This window comes from Palaemon carinicauda, chromosome 3 (assembly GCF_036898095.1).
Source record: "Palaemon carinicauda isolate YSFRI2023 chromosome 3, ASM3689809v2, whole genome shotgun sequence".
Lineage (NCBI taxonomy): Eukaryota > Metazoa > Arthropoda > Malacostraca > Decapoda > Palaemonidae > Palaemon > Palaemon carinicauda.
Window position 1 is genome coordinate 171,645,455 of NC_090727.1, and position 26,336 is coordinate 171,671,790.

The 26,336-nt window shown below is 40.0% G+C and overlaps 1 protein-coding gene and 1 long non-coding RNA gene across 5 annotated transcripts in view; one reads left to right on the forward strand and one right to left on the reverse strand.

Moving 5' to 3' along the window:
* The window catches only part of LOC137638048 (glutaminase kidney isoform, mitochondrial-like), a 480,442-nt gene that overhangs the window by 84,271 nt on the left and 369,835 nt on the right, over positions 1–26,336 (reverse strand). The window lies entirely within an intron of this gene.
* LOC137638046 (uncharacterized) lies at positions 962–17,243 on the forward strand. The gene is made up of 2 exons (XR_011043849.1): positions 962–1,223; positions 16,440–17,243. It is a non-coding gene; the product is annotated as an uncharacterized lncRNA (long non-coding RNA).

Sequence of the window (26,336 nt, forward strand, 5' to 3'; positions counted from 1 at the left end):
TTCCATTCAAAATTTCAATGCCTTTTTGTCGTTTATTTCTTTCTTGAGTTCCTGCTCTCTATACTTTATTATATCATTTTTTTTTCTTTTTTTGCATTTTTTTTATTACTCAAATCAAACCCTAGCGTATGCAAGTGTAGTATAGTAACGAATAAGATTGAAATAAAGTAAACAGGAAACGTGTTAGTTTTAGATGTCGTGTAATTATTAACTTCATGTAGGCAGAAAATGTAGGCAAATGTGTTATGATTCATACCTTGCTGTATTATTTTGTACTCTCTCTCTCTCTCTCTCTCTCTCTCTCTCTCTCTCTCTCTCTCTCTCTCTCTCTCTCTCTCTCTCTCTCTCTCTCTCTCTCTCTCTCTCTCTCTCCCCACTTATGCATTCTCTTATTACTGTCAAGAATAACTATCCTTTAATTTCATTGACTGAGAGACTAGCTCTGTCGTTGTAAATTCAGTGAACAAATATAAAAATACCGGAAACAAATTATGTAATTTTTACTCAAGGCTTGTGTCTACGGGAAGTTGCAAACTTTTAGATATTTATCTTATATTTCAATTTGAACTTCCAAAGATCCCGAGTCAAAGATCTGAAAAGCTTCCCGAAACGAAAATGGAAGTTAAATCTGTTAAGAAGTATTTACGAAGAGCGTCACTTTAAATTACTAGAGTACACCCTCTAGAGTTTTGTACCATTTTCTATGACCAGTAGGAGTAATTTGTATCTTAATATTATTATTATACAGACCCTCTCATCTCTAAATCTTCCTCCCTTTCTCTGTGACTATATTTTCGTTTTAACCCATAATAAAAGACAAAAAAAAGTGTCTTTGGTGATGAACCCTGAGCCATAATCAAAACAAGTAAAGGGATTTGGTTACCATCAGTCTTTGGGTTACCATAATGGAAGAGTTTTCAGTTAACGCCTCTTTCCATCGATACATAATACCTGTTGAATCTATAGTATAGACAATATAACGGATTCTATTGATTGAATTTATTTAAAAAATCTAATGTCGCAAAAGATTTCAATTTTATCAAATATTTCTTTTATGAAAATTAAGGAGAAAGACGTTAAAATAATGTTTAGATTTGTCAGAACATTACTGGAACCCTTTGACAGGAGAAAGTCACGTGACATGAACTCTGTAGTCTGTACTATACGTCGGCAATGGTATTGTTTTATCGTCCCCTTCATTTTCTTGTTTAACACAAACAAAGGTAAATATCTTTAAGATTTAACTTCTATGTATTGTTAACATATATTCAATGTTCCTATATTTGTAAATCAAACCCATAAAACTTGGTGTTGCATCGTGTAATGAAGAAAATTGTAGCAGGTGATCATTTAAGCCGGCTGCAAGCCTAAGCTGTAGGTACCATAATGAGGGAATATATTCATATGGTTGGTGTAAGTGTAAAATATGTATGTAGTATGTGTTTGTAAAGAAGCAGAGTTGTATTTGTTTACTCCCAGGATACTACATGAGATTCAGCCTAGCAGCTAATGATTCTCGAAGCCTGAAGGGCCATGGCCACTAATTGGGTTTAATTATATAATGGTGCATTATTAATTAGAACATTGAAATTCGTATCGTTGAAAAGATCATTATAAGTACACTATATTGAATACCATATGCTACTGGTGGAAACCTCCATTAACGAAGTTTCAGCTTTTATTAGAAAATACCCGTTTTGGTTTTTATGAGCACAATCATAGGAGCCCCCTTCCACCCAATATTTCAGAATAAAACACTGTTAGGTGGTGCTTCTGCCCTAAGTTACTTGTTCGAACAGAGTAAAGGGACCAACGATTTATATTAACCTTTATTTATGTTCAATATTGTAATACGCAACATAATCATAGCTCTTATTTTATTGGGTAAAATTATAGACACGGACCACAAGACCACCAGCTAACCTAACCCCTCCCCCCCCAACATGAGAGAGTTATCCTTACCTGCCGTCATTGTGTCGTACCTTACTAGCCGGAATCTGAGTAATCTGAATGATGTAAAAATGAGCAATCATTTAGGTTCTAAATGTCTCTTACTGACAAAACTGCCCTTGTCCCTCACAGAGGAAATGCACTGAAAACTCTTCTAGTTTCGGTTTTCTAACTTTGCCGTGTTACTGTCAGTAATGTCAATCTGTATGTAAATGCACAGCTTGGAACACTAAAGATACTTAATTTCTGACAGAAGCACTCCACAATTATATGTGGAAATTTTTAGACATTCTTCATTATTACAGTAGTTAAAAATAGTCGGTAATAGTTTACAACACCACGCTCTCCATTTACTCCAATATAATGTAATCCTGCAGTTCTCACCTTCTTGCACAGGTGTCAGACAGATGCTTATTTTTGAGTAAGTTTCATATGCAGAAGGTTTGTGTATGTTATTGATGTCTTTGTTTGTGGGTTTTGTTAATTAATAAGAAATGAGGAGACAAATGCAGTTAGTAGTAATTGTAAAGATATAGAAAGAGTTGTGGAGAGACAGGAGAGTGAACGGGAGTTAGGTAGGATGTTTTCAACTAATTTCGCTGACTCCAGGGTTCTTTCCCGTAAACAACCCCCCCCAAACGACAGGATCCGTTCTTGAATGTCGAACGGAACATAGACGAATGAGACGTGGAAGCCGGGAAAAAGTCACGTGATTAAGGATAGCTTGACACGCCCAGGACGACCATATATAAGCAACGAGAAGACGGCATCTCGCCCTCTTCCTAGTAGTCACTCTGTATAATAGGTCTAACGACCTACTTAACCTGCCGGGTCTCCTTGACGACAACACATGGCGGCTGCCTATACCAAATTGAGGGACGGCGATTACGTAGAATACTAAAGCAGCCGCGAAATTACAGGGGAACAATTACCCCTGAGAACGAAGGACGACGAACAAAGTTACTACGCCCGCACCTGAGTGTCTGTGAGTGCGTTTGGCGAGACGTCCCAGAGCGACCGAGAGGCGTGACGTCCCCGAGTGACCAAGGCGTGTCTAGAACTTCGCGCCAGCCTTCCCAACACCTGACGAAGGCTTATACTTCAGCGACGACAGTAGGCCTATAGATGACGTTTAGGCCTAACTAAACCAGGATTCACCAAATTCTCCAGCCAGTGTCAAGACGTCTGAGTTCATCACTAAGTGTTAATGTAGAAACCACGCTTTTGTTTTTGACTGCTTGTAGGTGCCTGTTCAAACCCCTTTTTATGTCTAGTAAAGAAAGAAACCAGCATTCGTATCCCTCACCCACGAAACTTTGCTTATGTAAACTCCTGAGAGAAATTCAATTAATATTAAACTAAAGGAAGAGGTAAGATACTAGACTAATTAAGAAGTTATTGCTAACTAAATCAAAGACATCTTCACAAATGGTGGCATCGTTAAGGGATACTGTGCCGTGTTGTATTAAGTTTGAACTAATACTGGCTTTATTTCAGGAAAGTGCTGAAACCCCCTTTTATGTGTCGAAGAAATACAAAACAATCTCAAGAAAAACAGAGGGAAACCAAAGGAGTCGTGAACCAATGGATATGTGAGTAGTTTGCATGTTTTCGTTCACTCTCTTGTTTTGTATAAATACTGTCTCTCTATAGAATAGGAAGTTAGGGCATTTGTCTCTCGTAAGAAAATTTTGGTGTTTTAATTTTTCCTTTTTTTGTGATATGAGTCTGGACAATATTTTCCAAAGACTTACACAATATCAATACGACTTGAGATTAACTGCAGACAGACGGTCGCGAAGTGCTAGTGTAGGAAGACGTCAAAATCTGACTAGAAACCGAAGTTCGAGTCCGGTAAGAGCAAATATTGCCGATATGAATTCCGCTGGGCTGATCACACAAACCACACGGTTTTGTGGAAATGTAAGTAGGGATAATCCCGACAAACAAAGGTTAGAGAAATACAGTGTAGATAAGTGGTTAGCGGACACAGAGAATAGGATCGCTAGTTTTAAAATAACTGACGATGTTGCAAAAATTAAACAGGCAATGATGTTAGTCAACGTAGACGTAGGGGATGCTCACCCTACCTTAAACGGTAAGGCCTTTGAAAAAATTACCACTTTCAACGAGTTCAAGGAGGAATGCAGACTATTGTGGCGATCGGCCAAGGAGACCGATCGGTTGTCGAACTTGTATAGGCTTACCTCAACTAATAAATGTGAAGGTGAATCCAGGGCCAGTTGGCGTACCCAGGTTAGGGATCAGGTAAGAGCAGTTAGGGAAGACTTTTTGTCATTGCCCACAATCACGGTAAGAGACGGAACCAAGTTTAGTAAGGATAATAACAACCTGGTAGATCTAGATGAAGTTCTAAATCTTGTGGCCTACAGTAAGATGTATGCGGCCTTGTTGGAAGACCTAAAGTTAGATCCTGCCCAGAAAACCACAAAAACACCGAACGAATGTCAAGAAATTATACAGAAAAACGAGACCGGTAGGAATAAACATTACCCTAAAGATTATCAAAATAACCAGCCCCCTGGCAAGTCAAATGAAGAAAGAAGAGGAAATTATAATGAAACATATAAATCTAGAGGGAACTATCCTCATAAGGGAGCTAGACCAAAGAATAGGTATTGCCAGTATTGTCAAAGAGGAGGTCACACAGACCAAGAATGTTGGTACCAAGGTAAGAAACATAATAAACCCTCCGAAAATACTCCTCAGGTACAGGCAAGGGATAACTCAAACCCTACTAATTACTCCGAAGAAAAACGAGGTAACAGAAAGTGACTAGAAGAGCAGGATAGGAGTCCAGGAAATAGGGAAACCAAAGAATGGAAGGATGTTGCAGGTAGCGGAGGTACATCCACGTTGCCAGCAACATATTTATCCTTCCGACAGCAATCATTACCCAAGACAAATATCAAGATAGAAGGTAAAGAATGTCTTAGTTTGTTAGATTCAGGAAGTACTGTAAATCTCATAGGGCTCCATACCTTAACTGATTATTTGAATATACCTATTTCTGCAATTAGGAGTGAGGATACATTAATTCAGGGGATAACTGGCAATCAGCTTAACAATGTAGGAGCCATAGATTTAAACATTGAATTGCTAGAGAAGAAGTGTAAAGTGCCATTTTTGGTTTTGCAAGAAGTAGCATTTCCCGCTCGAGCTTTGATTTCTTTTGCAACAATGCAAGATTTTGGCATAGTTTTTGATTGTCAAGACAGAAGATTAGTTCTAAAGGGAAATAATCAGGAAGTCTGTTTCCAACTTGTTGATGACAAGTCCACTACAAATTTGGCCAATTTGCAGGGGACCGCTTCGATAGTTGAAACACACTCCGGTACAGAAAGAGAAAGGGAAATCAAAGTAAAATCAGAAGAAAGGGAGAAAGAAGAGAATTTAGCAATTGCACCCAGAAAGGGAGAAATTACTTCTTGTAAAGGCAGCACACATACTAAGGAAAAAAATGTCGACAGAGAATCTGAGAGAATAGATAAAAGGGAATTCCAAGAAGTTTTGCTGCTAGGCACATTGAATTCACAAGAATTAAGACACTTAAGAGAAACAGAATCTCAAAAAGGAGGAGATGAAGATTCATGTTTTTGTACTCAAGTACAAACTGGGGAAATAAGTCTGATCAGCACAGCAGATGCAAACAAAATAAGATTTAGGCTAGCTAGAGATGTAGTACTACTGCCCAATACTCTTACTAGAGTATATTTAATAACCCGCCTACACACAAATAATGATGTAATCTTGACCCCAGAAGGATTACCAGAATGTGTCAGAATGGATAACTCATTAGTTCAGATGGAGGGATTAGCCTGTACTACTTATGTCATGAATTATTCTGATAAAAGACTCCATTTGTTAGCGGGTACAGAATTTTGTACAGGAATAGAAGTTACACACAAAATGATTCCGTTAGAGGAGGAAGCATTCTTTACCATAGGAAACATTGATGCAGGAATAGATAGGGAGATAGATAACACCGATTTTCCTGAGTACCGTAAAAGGTTAATAGAAACCTTAAATAAATATAGGCAGGGCATAGCAATTACAGGTGATAGGTTAGGTAGGACTGAGGTGTTAAGACATAAGATAATCCTAGATGATGGAGCCAAACCCTTTTTCATACCTAATTATAAATTACCTATCAGCCAACGTCCAATAGTAGATAAAATGATAGAAGAAATGAAAGAAGAAGGAGTGGTCATACCCTCTAAATCACCTTATAATTCTCCCATGTTGTTGATTCCAAAGAAAGATGGAAGTTACAGATTAGTGATTGATTATCGCAAGTTGAATGCGAACACAGTTCCTGATAGGATGCCCATGCCTGTAATAAATGATGTATTGGCTCAGTTAGGAGGAGCAAAGATCTTCTCATCCTTAGATCTACTAAGTGGATATTGGCAAGTACCTTTAGACGAAGAATCAAAGCCATTAACTGCCTTCAGCACACATAAAGAACACTTAGAATTTCAGGTAATGCCATTTGGGTTAACATCAGCTCCATTGACTTTTGTAAGGTTAATGTTACAGATCTTAGGAGACATAGAGAATGTGTCAGTCTATTTAGATGATGTCATTATATTTAGCAAAGATATAGAGAGCCATTTCGGAACCATAGAAATCGTTTTAGAACGACTAAGACTGGCAGGATTAAAGATAAAGGTTAAGAAATGTCAATTCTTGAGGAAATCATTAGAATATTTAGGACATGTGATCAGTGCTGATGGATTACGCATGCAAGAAGGAAAAATAAAGGCGATTGTGGAATATCCTGCTCCACAAAATTTGAAAGGTGTAAGAAGATTTTTAGGGATGATAGGATACTATAGACCATTTGTCAAAAATTTTGCTACTATAGCTAAACCATTGACAGAATTAACTAAGAAGGATGTAGAGTTTGAATGGAAAGCAGAGCAAGAGGAGGCTTTTCAAAAGTTGAAGGAGAAATTAATCCAAGATCCTATCTTAGTGTATCCAGACTTTAGCAAGCAATTTTACTTAGCATGTGATGCTTCAAATACAGGAATTGGAGCAGTTTTGTTACAGAAGGCAAAAACCCGAATGAGGGTAGTATATTATGCAAGTAGAGTCCTGAATGCGGCCGAACGAAATTACAATACCACAGAAAAGGAATGTTTAGCCATTTATTGGGCACTGAGAAAGTTTCGGCACATTTTGTTAGGACACAAAGTAAATGTACTTACTGACCATAAACCCATCTGTGACCTATTTAAGAAAAGAGCTTTCACTAATAACTTAAAGTTTAATCGATGGTTTATTAGTGTGCTAGAGTTTGCTCCAGAATTTAGATACATTCCAGGTAAGTTTAATACTTTAGCAGATGGATTATCTAGAGCACAAGAGGATACTGAAAGAATTATCACAACTAACACTTTTTGTTTCAGCTGTCAGGTCGTAGACTTAGATTTGGAGAGAGTTAAAATAGAACAAGAGAAACAAGAAGGTATCAGGAAAATAATAGGAGATTTGCTACAAGATGAAACCTCTAGGTCAGATTTTGAATTAATAAATGGGATATTATATAAGAAGGCTAAGGATAGGAGTGCTTGCTCTAGACTATATGTGCCTGACACCCTGACTAAAGAAGTATTAACTCTAACACATACCCACAAGTTGGCAGGACATCCAGGAATCAAAAAGACTCTGAGAACAATAAATAGAAATTATTTTTGGCCTAAGTGCAGCGAAGAAGCAAAGCAATTTGTAAATGAATGTCAAACTTGTAATAGGCATAAAGGTCATGTAAATGTCAGAGCTCCTTTAGAAAAATATCCTAGTAATTTAAACCCTTTTGAGGTAGTTCAGATGGATCATATAGGACCCTTTCCAAAAACTTTGAGAGGAAATAAATATATGCTGGTATTCATTGATTATTTGACTCGGTATTTGGAAATTGTCCCAGTCAGAGATAGAACTGCAGTTTCTGTTGCAGAAGCTTTAAAGACCAGAATACTCACAAGACATTCGTGTCCGGAGGTACTTTTGTCGGACAATGCACCCGAATTCGCCAGTGAGGTAATGAAAAAGCTTTGTGAATTTTTTGAGATAACGAAATGCGAGATAACCCCTTATAAGCCGAGTTCAAATGGGACAGTGGAAAGGGCCAATAAGAAGATACTGGATGTACTGCGAACTATCATTAGTCCAACTACAGAAGATTGGGACCTAGCGTTAGAGGACGTTCAGTTTACTTTGAATAACACAGTAAATGAGACAGTAGGAGAAACCCCACACTTTTTGCTTTATGGTTATCAGAAAAGACTGCCAAACTCGTTGTTAGATGACGCAAAACCTCCTAGGCACACATATGATTACCAGGACTATATAGCTTGGAAACTGCAAAGAACCTTTCAAATAATAAGACAAACCAGACAATCTTTAGAGAAGGGCCAACAGGTAAATAAGAAATACTATGACACAACTAGTTCCATGACTGACCTGAAGATAGGCTCACAAGTATATATAAAGGTACATGTAAAGGAAGGACCAAATGAAAAGGTATCTCCCAAATTTGAAGGTCCTTATAGAGTGTTAGAAAGGGAAAGGAATAATAAATTTAAGCTGATACATGAACAGAATTTAGATGTAAGGTATGCCCATTGGAATCATATGAAGGTTGTAAAAACTAATCCATGGTCCTCTCAACTTCTACAGGAAGTGGTGGAAAAACTTCCTACTGATCCTACCCCTGGTGGTCGGTATCACTTGCGAAATAGACATTAAAAGTGGGGCCTTGGTACAAAATCATGGAAAAGGTGAACTGTTAACAGATTTTGCTGTAGTAAAAATTAATGTCAGTTCAATATTAGAAAGGGAAGAACATTTGAACCAGTTAGATAAAGAACTACGGAAGTGCATACTAACCCATAGTGATTCTGCCTTTGTAGAAGTATTAAGAAATTTACAGGGTAAAATTGAAGCCATTGTCAGGCCTCAAAGAAACAAGAGATCTTTATTACCTTTTGTAGGTAGTGCATTTAGTGCTTTGTTTGGAGTGGCTACAGAAAACGATGTAAAAGGTTTGACTGATCGTGTAGAACTAATCGAGAAATGGGCTAATCAGAAGGGTAATCTTATAAGTACTCTAATAGAAAATAATAATCAGAATGTAGAGAACATAAAAAAGATGGTGGAATTTATTAACCAAGTTAACGTGAATGTTTCTAATAAAATAGGTGACGTAGAACAAGTGTTTAAGTTGATTCATGAAGTAGAAATCGAGATTGGTGATCACAAGGAATCTGTGAACGGACTAATAAATGCACAAAAGGGAATACTCAGCCCTGCTATCATTTCTCCAAAAACTTTGAAAGAAATTATCGATTGGTGTATGGTAAATAGCCATTCCAAGCCTTTGCTAGAAGATATATTTTGGTATTACACAATGTCAACTGTGAAAGTAACAAAAGGGTATTTGTTGGTATTGATCCCCTTCAAGGGTATGAATTTGTTTGACCTATATACAATACATCCTTTCCCAGTTAAGATAGGAAATGCAACAATAATTTGGAACCATCCGAAGGTTCGTCTAGCATTGGATAAGAACAAGTTGTTGATGATTATTTTAGAAGAAGGTGATTTAGAACAGTGTGTGTTGATAAGTGAAAGTCAATCCATGTGCAATTTTGTGCAAATTAAACAACCTATGAGCAATTTTCCGTGTATCCAAGGTATTTTCTTTGAGAATTATGAGTTGATGAGAGAGTGTAAATTTGAAACTTTTGCTTTGCCATACAGGGCATTACATTTAGGTAATGAGATTTTTGTTTATGTACAAAATACTAAAAATGCAGAAGTTACTTGTGATGGGAAGACTCAAACATTTCAGTTAGGAAACTTGAAGTCATTTGCAGATTCTTGCTCAGTAGTGATAAATGATTATCTCTATTATGTACCAAGTGTGTTTTTGCATTATGAGTTAAATCAATCTTCCATTGCAAAGAGTTACGAGAACAAGATTAATCATTTTCAGCTAGACAAATTAACAGTGGTAGAAAATGTGGCAATGCCACTTGATAATGATTATGTTCTGTTTTACAAGAAAGATGTTGCACCATTTCTGACTATGTGTAATGTGTTTTTGGTTGTACTTATTACTGTGGTAACGTATAATGTGGTGAAGTATTTGGTTTTCAGAAAATTGGAGAGGATTGATGAGTTGCTACTAGTTATTACTGGGAAACCTAAAGAATAGGTTTGTTGTTTTGTTGTATGTGAGGATTCTATAAGAATCCTAGTAGCTGGCCGAGTGGTGTCAGACAGATGCTTATTTTTGAGTAAGTTTCATATGCAGAAGGTTTGTGTATGTTATTGATGTCTTTGTTTGTGGGTTTTGTTAATTAATAAGAAATGAGGAGACAAATGCAGTTAGTAGTAATTGTAAAGATATAGAAAGAGTTGTGGAGAGACAGGAGAGTGAACGGGAGTTAGGTAGGATGTTTTCAACTAATTTCGCTGACTCCAGGGTTCTTTCCCGTAAACAACCCCCCCCAAACGACAGGATCCGTTCTTGAATGTCGAACGGAACATAGACGAATGAGACGTGGAAGCCGGGAAAAAGTCACGTGATTAAGGATAGCTTGACACGCCCAGGACGACCATATATAAGCAACGAGAAGACGGCATCTCGCCCTCTTCCTAGTAGTCACTCTGTATAATAGGTCTAACGACCTACTTAACCTGCCGGGTCTCCTTGACGACAACACATGGCGGCTGCCTATACCAAATTGAGGGACGGCGATTACGTAGAATACTAAAGCAGCCGCGAAATTACAGGGGAACAATTACCCCTGAGAACGAAGGACGACGAACAAAGTTACTACGCCCGCACCTGAGTGTCTGTGAGTGCGTTTGGCGAGACGTCCCAGAGCGACCGAGAGGCGTGACGTCCCCGAGTGACCAAGGCGTGTCTAGAACTTCGCGCCAGCCTTCCCAACACCTGACGAAGGCTTATACTTCAGCGACGACAGTAGGCCTATAGATGACGTTTAGGCCTAACTAAACCAGGATTCACCAAATTCTCCAGCCAGTGTCAAGACGTCTGAGTTCATCACTAAGTGTTAATGTAGAAACCACGCTTTTGTTTTTGACTGCTTGTAGGTGCCTGTTCAAACCCCTTTTTATGTCTAGTAAAGAAAGAAACCAGCATTCGTATCCCTCACCCACGAAACTTTGCTTATGTAAACTCCTGAGAGAAATTCAATTAATATTAAACTAAAGGAAGAGGTAAGATACTAGACTAATTAAGAAGTTATTGCTAACTAAATCAAAGACATCTTCACACAGTAATTAGGTGGTTATTTAAATTCTGGGAAAGCAATAATTAGGAAGATATGTTGAAGAGGGGGAAGGGGTTATAAAAAGAAAATAGCTCTGTTTCCTCACGAAACGACTTGGAACTGACGTCAACATAGTCAACCAAACAGAATTCGTGATGCCAGCGTACATAAACAGAAGTTTGTGATGCCAGCGTACATTTGATATACTGTACTCTATATTCAAAATATACTTAATAGAAAAATTGAGTGATTACTCAAAAGTTTCACTATTTCTAAATTGCATATTTTATGGACACTTTTGAGTAATTAATCCAGTTTTAATTAAGTATATTTTGAATATACAGTATATCAAATGTACGCTGGTATCACGAACTTGTGTTTATGTACGCTGGCATCACGAATTCTGTTTGGTTGACGATGTCAGTTCCAAGTCGTTTAGTTAGAAAACCGAGCTATTTTCTTTTTATAACCCCTTCTCCCCTCTTCAACATATCTTGCTAATTGTTGCTTTCCCAGAATTTAAATAACCACCTAATTACTGTGCAAGAAGGTGAGAACTGCATGATTACATTATATTGGAGTAAATGGAGAGCGTGGTGTTGTAAACTATTACCAAATAGTCTAATGGGTAGCTATGACTGAACTAAGGATTTTTTATTTGAAAATCAGTCACCGAAGTGCATTGTCTAATGAATTTCAAGTAAGACCAACCAAAAGATGTAATTAAGATATATCTGGATTCTGATTGGCCAATTTGAAGTAACAATGCTAAGAGCTGGAGAAAGAAATATAATTTTTTTGGCAGGCATGCATAAAGCGGGTCAAACAAAAAAATTATCGTACAAAAAATTCACCTAAATCTAATAGCCAAGATGCCCAAGAGTAATGCATTTAGAGAAGGTACCAAATTTCCATTGGAGCACAGAGTTCAGTGGGTAGAGCCACAGCACATTTTGGCAAAAATTGTCACACAGCGCAATGGGGAGTAGCTAAATAGGCTGGAAACAAACATATGAACATAAGAGCTTCACTTTGCGAGACTGTAAAGATGAACAAATAACATAAAAAACTTCCATATTTACCATAATTTGATTGTTTTACTCTCCTTATGCATTTGCATGGTTAATGTATTGAGAAGTGTTTTGTTTTTGTGTGTTTTACCTGAGGAAAATATAGATTTCAACAAAGGTGGGTGGGAGTCTAGCCTGAAAGTTAGCCCAGCTCACTATTTCACATGGAAGTTTAATAATGTAAGTACAGTACTGTACTTGTTTGATTATTGTTTGTATATAAGGTATTAGCTGACTGTAAGTTACGTTACGTTATTGCTGTCCTTCGAATTGAAGACGACTTCTGCTTCGCTGTGATGGGGATGAAGTTAGATTTGTTGTCGTTGGTGCCATCTTGCATGGCTGTGAAGACCAATTCTGGATCCACACACTCTGCCACACAACTGGCAAGTCAGGTCTGGGTTGACCGGGGGTATCCGATCTCGACGGTTTTGTCTTCTCTCCCTGCGCTGTTGTCTTGCCTGGTTCCGGGTGTCTTCAAGTTGATTGACTCCAGCTTTACAGAGTGAGCGCCATAGTGGTCTGTCAGAGGCGTTCATTTCTAGTTGCTCAGCTTGTATGTAGCACTTCTTGAGCGTAGCTTTGATGTTGTCCTTGTACCTCTTTTTCTGACCCCCTGGATTATGCCGAGCTTCAGGGAGCTGAGAGAGGACCTGGCGAGGAAGGCGATGTTCTGGCATACGGATGACGTGGCCGATCCACTCGAGTTGTTTTTCTGCCAATGTGGATTCTATACTCAGCAGGTTTGAACAGTGGAGAATTTCAGAATGAGGTACTTTGTCTTGCCATGTGAGCCCTAATATACGCTGAAGACAGCGAATATGGAATGCCTCAAGTTGTTTTACATGTCGACGGTAAGCCGTCCAGGATTCTGCTCCATATAGCGAGGTGGACATACAGACAGCTCTGTACACAGGTACTTTTGTTTCTGTCTTGAGGTGATGATTTAGGAAGACTCTGGACCTGAGTTGGCCGAAAGATGCGGAGGCATGATTTATCCGGGCAACTATTTCCTCATCAATATTGTGTTTTTTAGTGAAGATGCTTCCAAAGTAGATGAAGCTATCAGCTTGTTTGATGGCTTCCCCATTCAGATGAAATACTGGGGGATCTCCTGCAATTATTTGCTGGGATAGGATTTCAGTTTTGTTGATGTTAACTTTGAGCCCCATGGCTCGGTAAATTGATGAGACAATGGTAAGGCTGCGTTGGAGGTCATCTGGTGAGTGAGCCACTAGACCGCAATCATCTGCATATTGGAGTTCAATTAGGTGTGTCATTGTAAGTACTTTATTGAGTTCAGTATAGGGAACGTAAAAGTCACACTAGAATGAAAACGCACTTGTATTAGGTCTCTTGGAACCCGTTAACGACGTAGGGCGGAGGATTTACGATTTGAGACATGTTTGAGGTTCGTTCTGAGATCATTCTTATTTTGATAATTGGTTATACATCTTGGTTCAACAAGGTTTAGAAATTGTTGGCAAGACATATCAAATGTAAGCCTCTTTAAGTGCCACTTTGTAGTTCTTTCAATTGGGTTTATTTTAAGAGGGTGTAACCCATTTAGTACTTTTCTCAGTATTCACAAATATATTGAATTGATTTCAACATTTGCACAAGACAGTCTTCAATATGTATCAAATCTGTATCTTGTTTTGTTAATGTATTAAAGTTACAGTGTATGGGTGGTTCCAATGAATTCCAATTCTAAGTATGAGACAAACTTGTTACATCCTTTATTTTACGTTTAGTTCTAGTTTTAAACATACATTTTCCCTTGGTTTAAAGCGTTATTGTACAATAACTCCCAAATAGAGGGAGAACAAGTGCTTACAGTTAAATAGAAATGTGGCACACGCATGCATGCGAACATTTTGACGTCAGTAGCTAAACACCACGAAAAACGGGTAGGCCTACTTTGTGTTGGTTTTTATGTGGGTACAAACTTAGTCACTTAAATGGGGTCACGTCTAAGCTAGTTAAGCCAGTTGAATTATTGAGGGTCTGGCAGCCTGGTATAGCTACATCAATCACTCTTAGATTGATTCTGCTTTAAAGGATATTTTGAAGTTTAGATTTCCCCTCTCTAGCCTAGATCTCCCTTGTCTGATCCGTCAATACCTTGTCTTACTTAGAACATTAAACAGAGGATAGTGACCAAGTGTTTACCAAGGAATTCATCGACATCCTGCGCTTCCTGTTGCCATCTGACATGAGGCCTAAGATTCTATCTCTGTTGCTGATCCTCTTTTATAAAGGTCCTGAGCATCATTAGACGAGTTAATGGCCTTGACGAAGGCCCTCCCCCCCCCTTTACACTGTGGGTTTTAAACGTACAGTACTCTCATAGACTTGTTCTTCCTAGAAGTTGCTCACGACATAATCTAATTCTTTCGTGGTCTTCACAAACTCTTGACACCTTGCAACAAGTGGAGAACATGTTTCAGAGTCAGATCACTTTCTGGAAGCTGCCAGATCATCGAAAGTGTTACCATCTGCTCTTTCACAACAACGTAAGTTTTATGTGCTTGTAGAAACGCATTCAAACCCATTGCCTATTGACCAATATATTGCAACTTTTAACGCTGGGGGTGTCTAAGGAACAACTTGTTCTGCAATCGTCTGTTCCCGAGCTAACCTAGAGAATGCTTCATGTCAACATTTCAGGCTTGCTCCTGGCCGACCAGTGTCCTTTTATGCAGTTTCAGAAAACCTGTCGGATCCTACTAAAGTAGTTAAAAACAATATGAAGACCCTGTTTGCTCTGGAGCTAATGCTGAGCAGTTCCTGTTTCATCTGTGTGCCTTTCTTTGAGGTAGCAGCCTTCTTGAACATAGGGATACATTCGTGAGTAAATTTGGGTTGACAGCAATTAGATACTTGCTATCCTTGAGCAACATTATCATTACTGGACACTTGACCTTAGAGTCTGATTTGCCAGGTCTAGCAAAATAAGAATGTCACAAGACCTCAGAGTAACACTAGTAGTGCCAAGATTACCTCAATTGGAGTGTTACCTGACCTTTTAGTTCTCCATGTAGAGGTCCCCAGAGAACTTCAGAATATACCAACCATTCTCAGGGACCATTCTTCATGTACAGGCTGAAGCTATGAGCCTATTCATCCCAATGATGGACAGATAGGAGGTGACTGGAGTCATCTCCAGGTATATTAACATTTCCAGGGATGAAAAGGAACCTATCAGTTTGGTTCTAGTGTTGACTTCCAACCCACCAAGCAGTCAGTCCTTACCTAAAGGACGGTGGTTTGTATTTGCATAGGAACAAATCACAAATTTTTAACAATGTGTCATTTCCCTAGCTATGCAATCCGGAGTCCTTTAGATTATGCTTCCCTCCTCAATCATCCCTCTCAGTCCTGAGCCCTAAAGGTTATATCTGAAGAGGCTTGACAGGTAAGGGCCCTGGCTCCCACCTGTTGCTTAACTGCATGTGCAAATGATTAAGTGGGCTGTCCAGCTCACGCGGAAAACATTCCTTACCTAAAGAACTCAGGTTTATATAGCTAGGAGAAATACAAATTGCTGTAATTAAAATGTTTTATTCTTTTACTGATATGAAATTATAATGATGACTAGGACAATTTTAAGACACATTATTTGGGCACCTTTCCCAGCATACTATTTTGACTGGGAATATCGGATAGTATAACATTTTGCCAGCAGCATCATAAATATTTAAGAAATCAAGACAGGTCACAGTATTACCTAAGAAATGTATTATCCCATATAATTGCAATAATTAATTAAATGTTGAATTTATCATTGTGTAAAATATTTTTCCACAAAGTGCTTTATGAGCTATCCTTGCTATAACCCCATAGGAATCCAGCTGGTGATGACTGAAGGCTGATATTATGTTGGAGGCTTTCAAGCATGTTTTCATTTAGTTTTCTCATGTTTCATTTGTAATTTTTTACCCTGATTGCCATTTTTTCTGCAAATGCAGATATTGTTTTCTGTAAAAGTTTGCTTTTCATAGGAATGGATGTGCAGTTTGCATTAATAATTTGTAGTTATATCCTTCACCTAAATTTCATTTGTGAAAATTTTGACTTTTTATTGCAGATTGCTGAGTGGATGATGTATGTTTAACTAGTTTGGTACTTAATCATCAGAAGGATCTCCAACCATACTAGCCATCTTCGTATCTGTGCCCTCCTCTGCCACGTTGTTTCCTCCACACGTGCCCTTCCTAGCCATCGTATTCCAACTCTATCGTGCCCTCTTCAGCCATAGTACTCTATCTCCAGTGTATGAACTGGAGCCACAATATTCCAATTCAAGTTTGGTATTTGATCTCCGTGCGCCCACCACCTACAGTATTCCATCTCTAGCATACCCTCTCGGGCCGTAGTACTTTACAGTACTTAATTGCCGCTGTACACCCACTAAATCCTATTCCATATGGAGGGTACCATCTCCAGCCATTTGCTCTATGTTCATAATAAAACCATTGGAATTTAGACATTGTGAAAGGTCCAAGTTGTAGGTAATGAATTAATCATTAATAAGAAAAAAAAAATTCTAATTTTGGAATTTGAAATAACTAGAGCATTACATTCTTATGTAACAATTTACCAAATACAGTATAAGTTTGACGTTTACTAACATTTAGGAGCTTTGGACAAGTGATAAATCCAAAGTGGAAACACCCCCGAAGGTTTTGAAATTTTCAATTTATTTCAAGAATGATACAGAAGATATGACCATTAAATTTCTAACGTTTTCTCATACAGAAGATATGACAAGTAGAACTTCATTTTCTAAGAGGTGCATTAGAAATATAATCCAGATTTTGACTTCATATTACTGTTCTGTACATGAAAAATTACAAGTCTGATTTTAACCCTTCTACCCCCAAGAGACGTACTGGTACGTTTCACAAAACTCATCCCTTAACCCCTATGGACGTACCGGTACGTTCTTGCAAAAAACTGCCATTTGCTTCTATTTTTGCATGTTTTTGCTAACTTTATGAGAAACTTCAGGCATTTTCCAAAATAATGAGACCAACTTGACCTCTCTGAGGAAAATTAAGGCTATCAGCGCAATCTAAAAAAAAATGTTGCAAAACGTGCTTGAAAAAGAAATACGCCTTGGGGTTAAGGGTTGGAAAGTTCCAAATAGCCTTGGGGGTAAAAGGGTTAAGAATAAAATGTAAAAAAAATAGTTTTAAAAGATCCAAGGTACTATTTTTTTTTAATATGGTTTTGTTCTTGACTTTTAAATGTCTTGTATCACCTGCAGTAACTACAGAGTCAAGCTTGAAAAAGGGTTAAGGTCTACCTCAGAAAATTCTTATTGAGTTTATTGACCAATACTCCCTGTACGTATTACTTTCATTAATGTGCTGTATAATATATGAATATTATAACAAAGTGATCTTGTTGATGTGCTAGATATCTGTATTTTTGTAAAACACACACACATTAACAAACTTGCATAAATTTACCAAAAGGTTTTTTTTTATGCCAAAAAAGTAGTCAAGGTATTTTTTTTTTTTTTTTTTTTTTTTTTTTTTTTTTTTTTTTTTTTTTTTTTTGCCTATTCTGTACTGTATTTTAAAAGATTGTGGATATAATGATTTGGTGATATATTTGATTACTGATGGGCAGAAAGAAGTGAAAATTAAGATAATTGTAAGGTTGGAGTGAGTGACGAAAGGAGTTAAAGAACAATGAATGAAGTGTTGTGAAAATAGCGATTAAAGGGACAAAAATTAAATTGTGTAAATGAGTTAGAAAGACTGTAAATGGATTTATAGCCAACATCAGAGTTGTTGAAGCTCAGGGATAAGAAAGTGAGACTTTGTTGTAATGTCATTTTGTTGGGCTGGTGAAGGAAATAATCGGAGTGGTGTAATTAGAGAAAACTTCATTTAGGAATTGTAAGTTCAGTGAGAAGAGATGGGCAGATTTATCTTCATCAATGGATTTCTAAGTTCAGTGAGGAGAGATTGTCAGTTTGTCATTTCTTGTATTGCATAAACGCACCATTCAGTTAAGTTGAGAGTTGGGAAGTATTAGGTTTTGGGGTATACTGTATCCAGCAGAATCGCACTTGGCAAAATCAACATATGTTTCGTTAGTACCATAGTATGAGTTTTCTCCGTATGGACAGTATCAAAAATAGATTCATATTGTAAAGCTGGTATGAAAGATGAATTAATTGTCTTGTCTTGACTGTTGATGGACTGCATGCAGTTGTTGTTGAAGCTTTCCTCCCATTCCACACACACCCCAGAAAGAATTTGTGGATTTCAAATTGGTTGCCATTTTTTCTGCTCACCTGTCTGTCACTGAATTGATACTGTTCTTTGGTTGCTATAGGCACAGACATGGCCTCTTGTTCTTCTCTCAACTGCTGGGTCTTTTCTTACATTACTTTGTGACAAGTCTGTTTTTTATTCATAAATGCTTTAGCTTGTAAGCAGAAGCAGGCAACCATGTGGTGGAGTTGAATTTTGTTTGTGTAAGGATGGGCATCTTCAGAACCCAATGTGTTTTATAGCTTTGTGTATTGGTGACTGCTCTTCAGATCAGGAAAATGATAAAATCACTGCATATTGTCTCATTTTGTGTTGGTAGTTTCTTTGCATCACATATTTTGGTGATAGTTTCTTTCCCTCTCAGGTTCAGATTCAGGTTCTGGGGTGAGGCATAGCCTTTGCAACGGCGCCTCTAACGTTTATCTTCTTGTACTGTTTTGTCTTTTCTTCCACATTATGTTTAATACTTCTTTTTTCTTTTCTATATTTATTTCACTAGGTAAAATAACCCAACTATTTTCTTTGGGTCTTCGTCGTATGGTTGTTGTAGCTCAATTACTTCATTCCTTTCTTTTCTATATTCCTGGCAAAATAAAAAAAAAAATGTATCAAATCTTCCTCTTCATTTTCACAAAAATTACAGTTTATATTCCTCCCATTGTGTCTATTTACAATATTTAGTTTTAATGTATTAGTTCTTGCTCTTAAAAATATCACTGAAACAAATGTATTGTCATAAATTAACTCTTCTTTAATTTCTTTCTTCCACGTTCTATATATTTCTAAGCTCACTTTACTTTCTATTTCTTCTTTCCACTTTTCATTATCCCACTTTCTGGTTTCCGTTTTTATTTCTGCCTTATTCATTCTTCTTATTTGTCTTATGCCTAAACTTAATTCTTCCAAATACTTTGCAGGTTGTTTCCACCATCTTCTTTTTCTTGAATATCCTGGATAATTATTTTCATTATTTCCTTCTTTCCATTCAGGGTACGATTTAAGTACTGCAGCTTCCCATCCCATCCATCACCCTTGCTTTCATAGAAGATGCACCTATCTCCCCTCTTAGAGTAGTATTAGCTGTGCTTTTAGTGGCACCTAAAATCTTCCTGTATACCCCATTCTTTATTTTTAAATATAAAACTTACCCGCTGGTTATATAAAAGAGCTGAAGTCCCTGACGCCAGGGCAGAAAATTCAAATCTCGCGCCATCGAAGATACGCCAGGTGTACCAACCGCACCCTAGCGGTAGAACAGGTGGAACTACACACCAACTTCAGTTCTTCTCTCTGCCGTCATAGCTGACTGACATACAGAAGTTCGCTCTCGTGTTTTTACTCTCTTGGGAAGTTGTTTGGTGATGTACAACGTTCTTTTTTGAGTTTAAGCTATCGTTGATTAATTTTCCTTGGTTCTTATCTTGAAATCTTTTTGTTTGAGATTTTCTTTATTGTTTTTTCCCTTACTTTTTGCTTGTCGGTCTCTCACGTTAACTTTTAAAATGGCCGACTCCTCCCCTGCTCAGCGTAGGTGTGTTAGTGAGGGTTGTCGTACACGACTTCCTAATGGATCTATTGATCCTCATTCTATTTGTGTAAAATGTAGGGGTAAATTTTGTTCATTAGATGATAGGTGTAATGAGTGTCTTTCCTTAACTAATGATGATTTTGTTACTTTCGATCGTTATGTTAGGAGATTAGAGAGAGATAGAGTTAGGCGTAGTTCTTCCCGATCTGTGGATAGAACCTTACCTAATTTACCTGTTCCTAATCCTGTTCCTTCCCCTGTGGTGGTAGATCAGGAACCTACTATGAAGGACATGTTTACTGCTATTTTGTCTCTTGGTGAGAAAGTTGAGTCCTTAGCAGCCGATAGAAATTCTATCTTTTCCGAGTTAAAGGTATTGAAAAACCGTGAGCCTATCGGAACTGTGGAAAGTGTTTCAGTGTCTGATGTGGTACCGAAGAATCGTGACTCTCTCGGTGTTGTGACAAGTGTTGATAATGTGGTTAGTGTTGCGGAAGGTGCGTCGACACGAGTGTCTGATGTGGTACCGAAGAATCGTGACTCTCTCGGTGTTGTGACAAGTGTTGATAATGTGTTTAGTGTTGCGGAGGGTGCGTCGGCACGATCTTGTCGTTCACCTAGCCTTAGACCTCTTTCGAACTCTCGAACCCATGGGAGAAGTAATGTCGAACGGCTTAAGGGAACGAGAAGCATCATCAATCGTGCAGACGTCCCCTCGAACGTTCCTGTTGCCGTAGCTCAGGTCGTTCACCCTCATCGTAGGAAAGGTGAGGTTCATACGTTATCCCCGTCTTCCGATGAAGGGTCGGGGAGTGAGATCTGGCGGCGAGCGTCGAGACCGCTTAAACGCTCCCATGTTGATTCACAGCGTCGGGAATCGCCTGTGCGTCCAGGATGTAGTTCGTGGGGTTCACCGGAACGTTTCCATTCTCCCAGCGCTTGCACTCCGGCCAAACGTTCAGATCACCGTGTTCGTGTGGATATGATTCCTTCCGATTCGGACCTTGTAACTATTCATGCACCTCCTCTTCCATCGGATTGGCTTTCTTCCCCTGAAATGCGTGGTGACATTAGTGCGAATCTTCCTTCTAGGAGTTCTGTTGATCCGAAATGGACTGCGCTTTTGTCTATGAAGGAACAACTCTCGTCGTTGATGGATTCTTATCAACCAGGTGTTGGCGTTGTGTCTGGGCGTTCGATGTCAGACCAGTTATCGCACAAACGTTCGATGGTATATGGCCTTGACGAGTTATCACTTAGACGGTCTCCCATTCACAGTGTTCAACGCCAGGTTGATTTTGATGAGTCGCGTCAGAGAGTTTTGGTTGACCAGTTTGCGTTTTCTGGTCGCGGGGAAGAGCATCGGCGTCGACAAGTGGACGAGACGCGGCAACAATTTGAAGTAGTGGATCGCCCGCGGCAACAACTTTTGGACGCGTCGCGTCAAAACATTGGTTTACAGCGGCGACATCCTGACTACTTTGATCGTTCGCAGCAACAGTCCTCGGACTTTACGCGACCTCTCGGCGATCTTCAACAATTACCTTCTGATTTCAAGCGTTCTTCTGTTCAACAACAGTCGGATTCTAAGCGGTCTAAGCAGTTGTTGGTTGAGGATGATCGTCTACATGTCCGTGTTTCGCATCAATCTACTTCTACTTCTCCCCACCAAATTGACACAGATGTTGGCCTTGACAGGCAGTCCCATCCAGACGTTGTTCCTTCGGTTCAGGCTGCGGCTGTTGCTGCACTGCCAGAAGACGAACCAGAGGAAAAGTCGGATGAGGATAATCCTATTGAGGAAGTCTCTGAGAATGAGGAGGAGAAGCATTATCAGCATGCTGTGGACCTTCGCAAGTTTATGCTTATTCTGACTGGAATTTTCCCGGATTCTTTTACCCCTGTGGCCCCTCGTTCTCCGCCTTCTGAATTCATCTTAGGTAAAGCTACTAAGGTTCCAGTTTACACCAAGATGGTTCTTTCTCGATCCTCTAAGCGGGCCTTGAAGTTAATGGGTTCTTGGTTGGACTCCAAGAAAGCTTTTGGCAAGACGGCCTTTGCCTTTCCTCCCGCTAGGTTAGCCTCTAAATCTAGTGTGTGGTATGAGACTGGTGAAGTGTTGGGCTTGAGTTTTCCTTCTTCTGCACAAGGGGATTTTTCAAGTTTGGTAGATGCTTCTCGTCGTCTTGCCTTAAGGAAGACGAAGATTTGGTGGTCCATTCCAGAGTTCGACCATTTGCTTAAAGGTCTTTTCAGGGCCTTCGAAGTTTTTAATTTTTTGGACTGGGCTTTGGGGGCTTTGAGTAAGAGGGTCTCTGATATGACGGAAACGGACACTAGTGGTTTGGTTCATTTGATGTCCTGCTTGGACAAAGGTGTGAGAGATGGCTCCAACGAACTTGCTGCCTTGTTTACAGCTGGAATTCTCAAGACAAGGGCCACGATGTGCTCTTTCCTCTCCGCAGGAGTGTCTCCCTATCAGAAGACAGGCCTTCTTTTCGCACCTTTGTCTAATTCTTTATTTCCTCAGGAATTGGTGGGCGAGGTGGCTACTGCTCTCACTCAGAAGGCCACACATGACTTAGTTACTCATTCGACTAGGAAAGTTTTGCCTCCGTCATTCCCCTCTCGTAAACCTAAGGAATCTTCTTCTGGGTTTCGTCCTCAGTCCTTTCGTGGGAAGCCCTCTGGAAGAGGCTCTTTTAAACCAGAAGGAAGGAAACCTAGAGGCAGAGGGGGCAAGTCCGGCCGAGGTAAAGTCTGACTGCTCTCTCCTTCAGACAGCAGTGGGGGCCAGGTTGACTCACTTTTGGGAGGCTTGGGAGAGGAATGGAGCGGACCCCTGGTCCGTCCAGGTGTTAAAGGAAGGCTACAAGATCCCCTTCCTGACCAATACTCCTTTAGTCACAGATCCAGTGGATCTTTCGCCCAAATACAGAGAGGGTCCCAAGAAACAAGCCATGCTTCTACAGACGTCTCTTTTATTAGAGAAACAAGCAATAGAGGAAGTGCAGGATGTTACGTCTCCGGGGTTTTACAACCGCCTTTTTCTAGTACCCAAGAGTTCCGGGGGGTGGAGACCGGTTCTGGACGTAAGTGTGCTCAATGGTTACGTCCAAAACTCGACGTTCACTATGGAGACTCAGAAAACAGTTCTGGCAGCTGTGAGGAAGGACGATTGGATGGTCTCTTTAGATCTTCAGGATGCCTATTTCCACCTTCCGATTCATCCCAGCTGCAGACGTTATCTGAGGTTCATGGACGGAAACAAGGTCTTCCAGTTCAGGGCTCTTTGTTTCGGACTCTGCACGGCTCCTCTATTGTTCACCAAGATCATGCTGAACGTGGCAAGCATGCTGCATTCGAGGGGAATCAGGGCCTCTCTGTATCTGGACGATTGGCTGATAAGAGCCTCCTCAGCCGATTGTTGTTTGAAGGACCTCAAGATGACTTTGGATCTCTCCAGAGAACTGGGTCTCCTGGTGAGCTCGGAAAAATCACAACTCATTCCATCCCAGGAGATTCTTTATTTGGGGATGGAGATTCACAGTCGGAGTTTTCGGGCTTTTCCGTCGTCGGTGAGAATCCAAGCAGCCCTCCTAAAAGTAGAAACGTTCCTGAAGAGAGATCTTTGCTCCGTCAGAGATTGGATGAGTCTTCTGGGGACTCTCTCGTCGTTAGAGAAGTTCGTGACCCTGGGGAAGTTGTTCTTGCGTCCTCTTCAGTTTCATCTCAACCGCCATTGGAAGAAAGGGGACAGCCTCAACAGGGATTGCATTCCCATCTCGACTTCCATCAAGTCTCATCTTCAATGGTGGAACAACGAGCCCAGACTGAAAGAAGGCTTGTCTTTACTTCAGAGGAACCCAAACCTCGTGTTGTGTTGCGACGCCTCCAACTCGGGGTGGGGAGCCACTCTAGAGAAGCAGGAACTTTCGGGGACTTGGACGGTGGAGCAAACCTCTCTCCACATCAATCAAAAAGAGCTTTTAGCTATTCATCTGGCTCTCATCGGCTTCGAAAAGCAGATCAGGGGCAAGGTAGTCCAAGTCAATTCGGACAGCACGACAGCTCTGGCCTATTTTGCGAAACAAGGCGGGACCCACTCTTGGCCTCTGTTCGAGATTGCAAGACTGCTCCTCATCTGGGCGGAGGAAAGGAAGGTGACTCTTTTGACGCGGTTCATCCAGGGGGTCAACAATGTGAGCGCAGACAGACTCAGCAGGAAAGGTCAGGTTCTCTCCACAGAATGGATTCTGCACCCGGACATCTGCAAGAGTCTGTGGCGGTTATGGGGTCGACCTCTCGTGGATCTCTTTGCCACCGCGAAGACCAAACGACTAGAGTGTTACTGCTCTCCGGTTCCAGACCCCGAAGCTTTACACATAGACGCTTTTCTGATGAACTGGTCACACATGGAGGTTTATGCTTTCCCTCCGTTCAAGATCCTTTACAAAGTGATTCAGAAGTTCGTTTCACACGAGGAGACCAGAATGACACTGATAGCTCCGTTCTGGCCGTCAAGGAGCTGGTTTCCAGAGGTACTGGAATGGATGGTGGATGTCCCGAGAAGCCTTCCCATGAGACCCGATCTTCTCAGACAACCTCACTTGGCCCGAAATCATCAAAACCTCCGAGCTCTACGTCTGACTGCCTTCAGACTATCGAAAAACTCGCTAGAGCTAGAGGATTTTCGAAGAAGGCAGCCAAGGCAATTGCAAGGGCAAGAAGGTCTTCAACCATCAAGGTGTATCAGTCCAAGTGGGAGTTGTTCAGGGAATGGTGTAGAACTAACGCGATTTCCTCTTCCAGTACATCGCTTTCCCAAATAGCAGATTTTTTCTTGGACCTTAAAACTAAGCATAACTTCTCGTCATCGACTATTAAAGGTTACAGGAGTATGTTGGCGACGGTTTTTCGACACAGGAACCTAGACCTTTCTGATAATAAAGATTTACGAGATTTACTTAGGTCTTTTGATACGACCAAGAAGATTCAAACGGCTCCCATCGCCTGGAATTTGGATGTTGTCCTTAAATTTCTCATGAGTGACAGATTTGAGCCTTTACACTCGGCTTCATTTAAGGACTTAACCTTGAAAACCCTTTTTCTAGTTACCCTCGCCACTGCGAAAAGAGTTAGTGAAGTTCACGCTTTAAGCAAGAACATTGGTTTTCGGAATGGGAAAGCCATTTGTTCTTTGCAACTGGGGTTTCTGGCCAAGAACGAAAACCCTTCTCGACCATGGCCCAAATCCTTCGAGATTTCTAACCTTTCTGATTTGGCTGGTGATGAATTGGAAAGGGTTCTCTGTCCAGTTAGAGCTCTACGGTTTTATGTGGACAGAACTAAGAATCTGAGAGGTAACTCAGACGCTCTGTGGTGTGCAGTTCGGAAACCCTCGATGCCCATGTCCAAGAATGCCTTGTCTTTTTTCGTTAGATTGTTGATTCGAGAAGCTCATGCTCAGTGTGATGAGTCGGATCAGAGGCTCCTCAAAGTCAAGACACATGAAGTCAGAGCGGTAGCGACTTCAGTGGCCTTTAAACAGAACCGTTCTCTGCAAAGTCTGATGGATACAACATTTTGGAGAAGTAAGTCTGTTTTTGCATCCCATTATTTGAAGAATGTTCAGACTCGCTATGAGGACCTTTTTACGTTGGGTCCTTTTATAGCGGCTAATGCGATAGTAGGTGAATGATCTACCACTACGTTCCCTTTTTTCTAATACCCCTTTTCTATCTCTTGGAACTCGTTTGTTATGGTTGTTTGTGGAGATTGGGCGTCAGTCTTCCGCAATCTTTGATTTGGCTAGGTGGTCAATTTGTTCCTTGAGTGCACCCGGAACAAGGGTATTGGTTGAGGTCCTGTCATGTTATAGGTGTTTGTACCGTTTGACAGCTCCTAGAGATTTTCAGCCCGAGTGGATTACTGGATCTCTTAAGGATAGCGGACGAAATGAGGCAGAGTATCATTGCTGTCAGCTTCCTTATCAGGTGAGAACTGCTTAAGTTTATTGTATGTAACCCTTAAGTGAATTTTCTGTATGTAGCTGTCTCTGACCCGCCACCAAGGGGTGTCAATCAGCTCTTTTATATAACCAGCGGGTAAGTTTTATATTTAAAAATGATATTTTCATAATAAAATAAATTTTTGAATATACTTA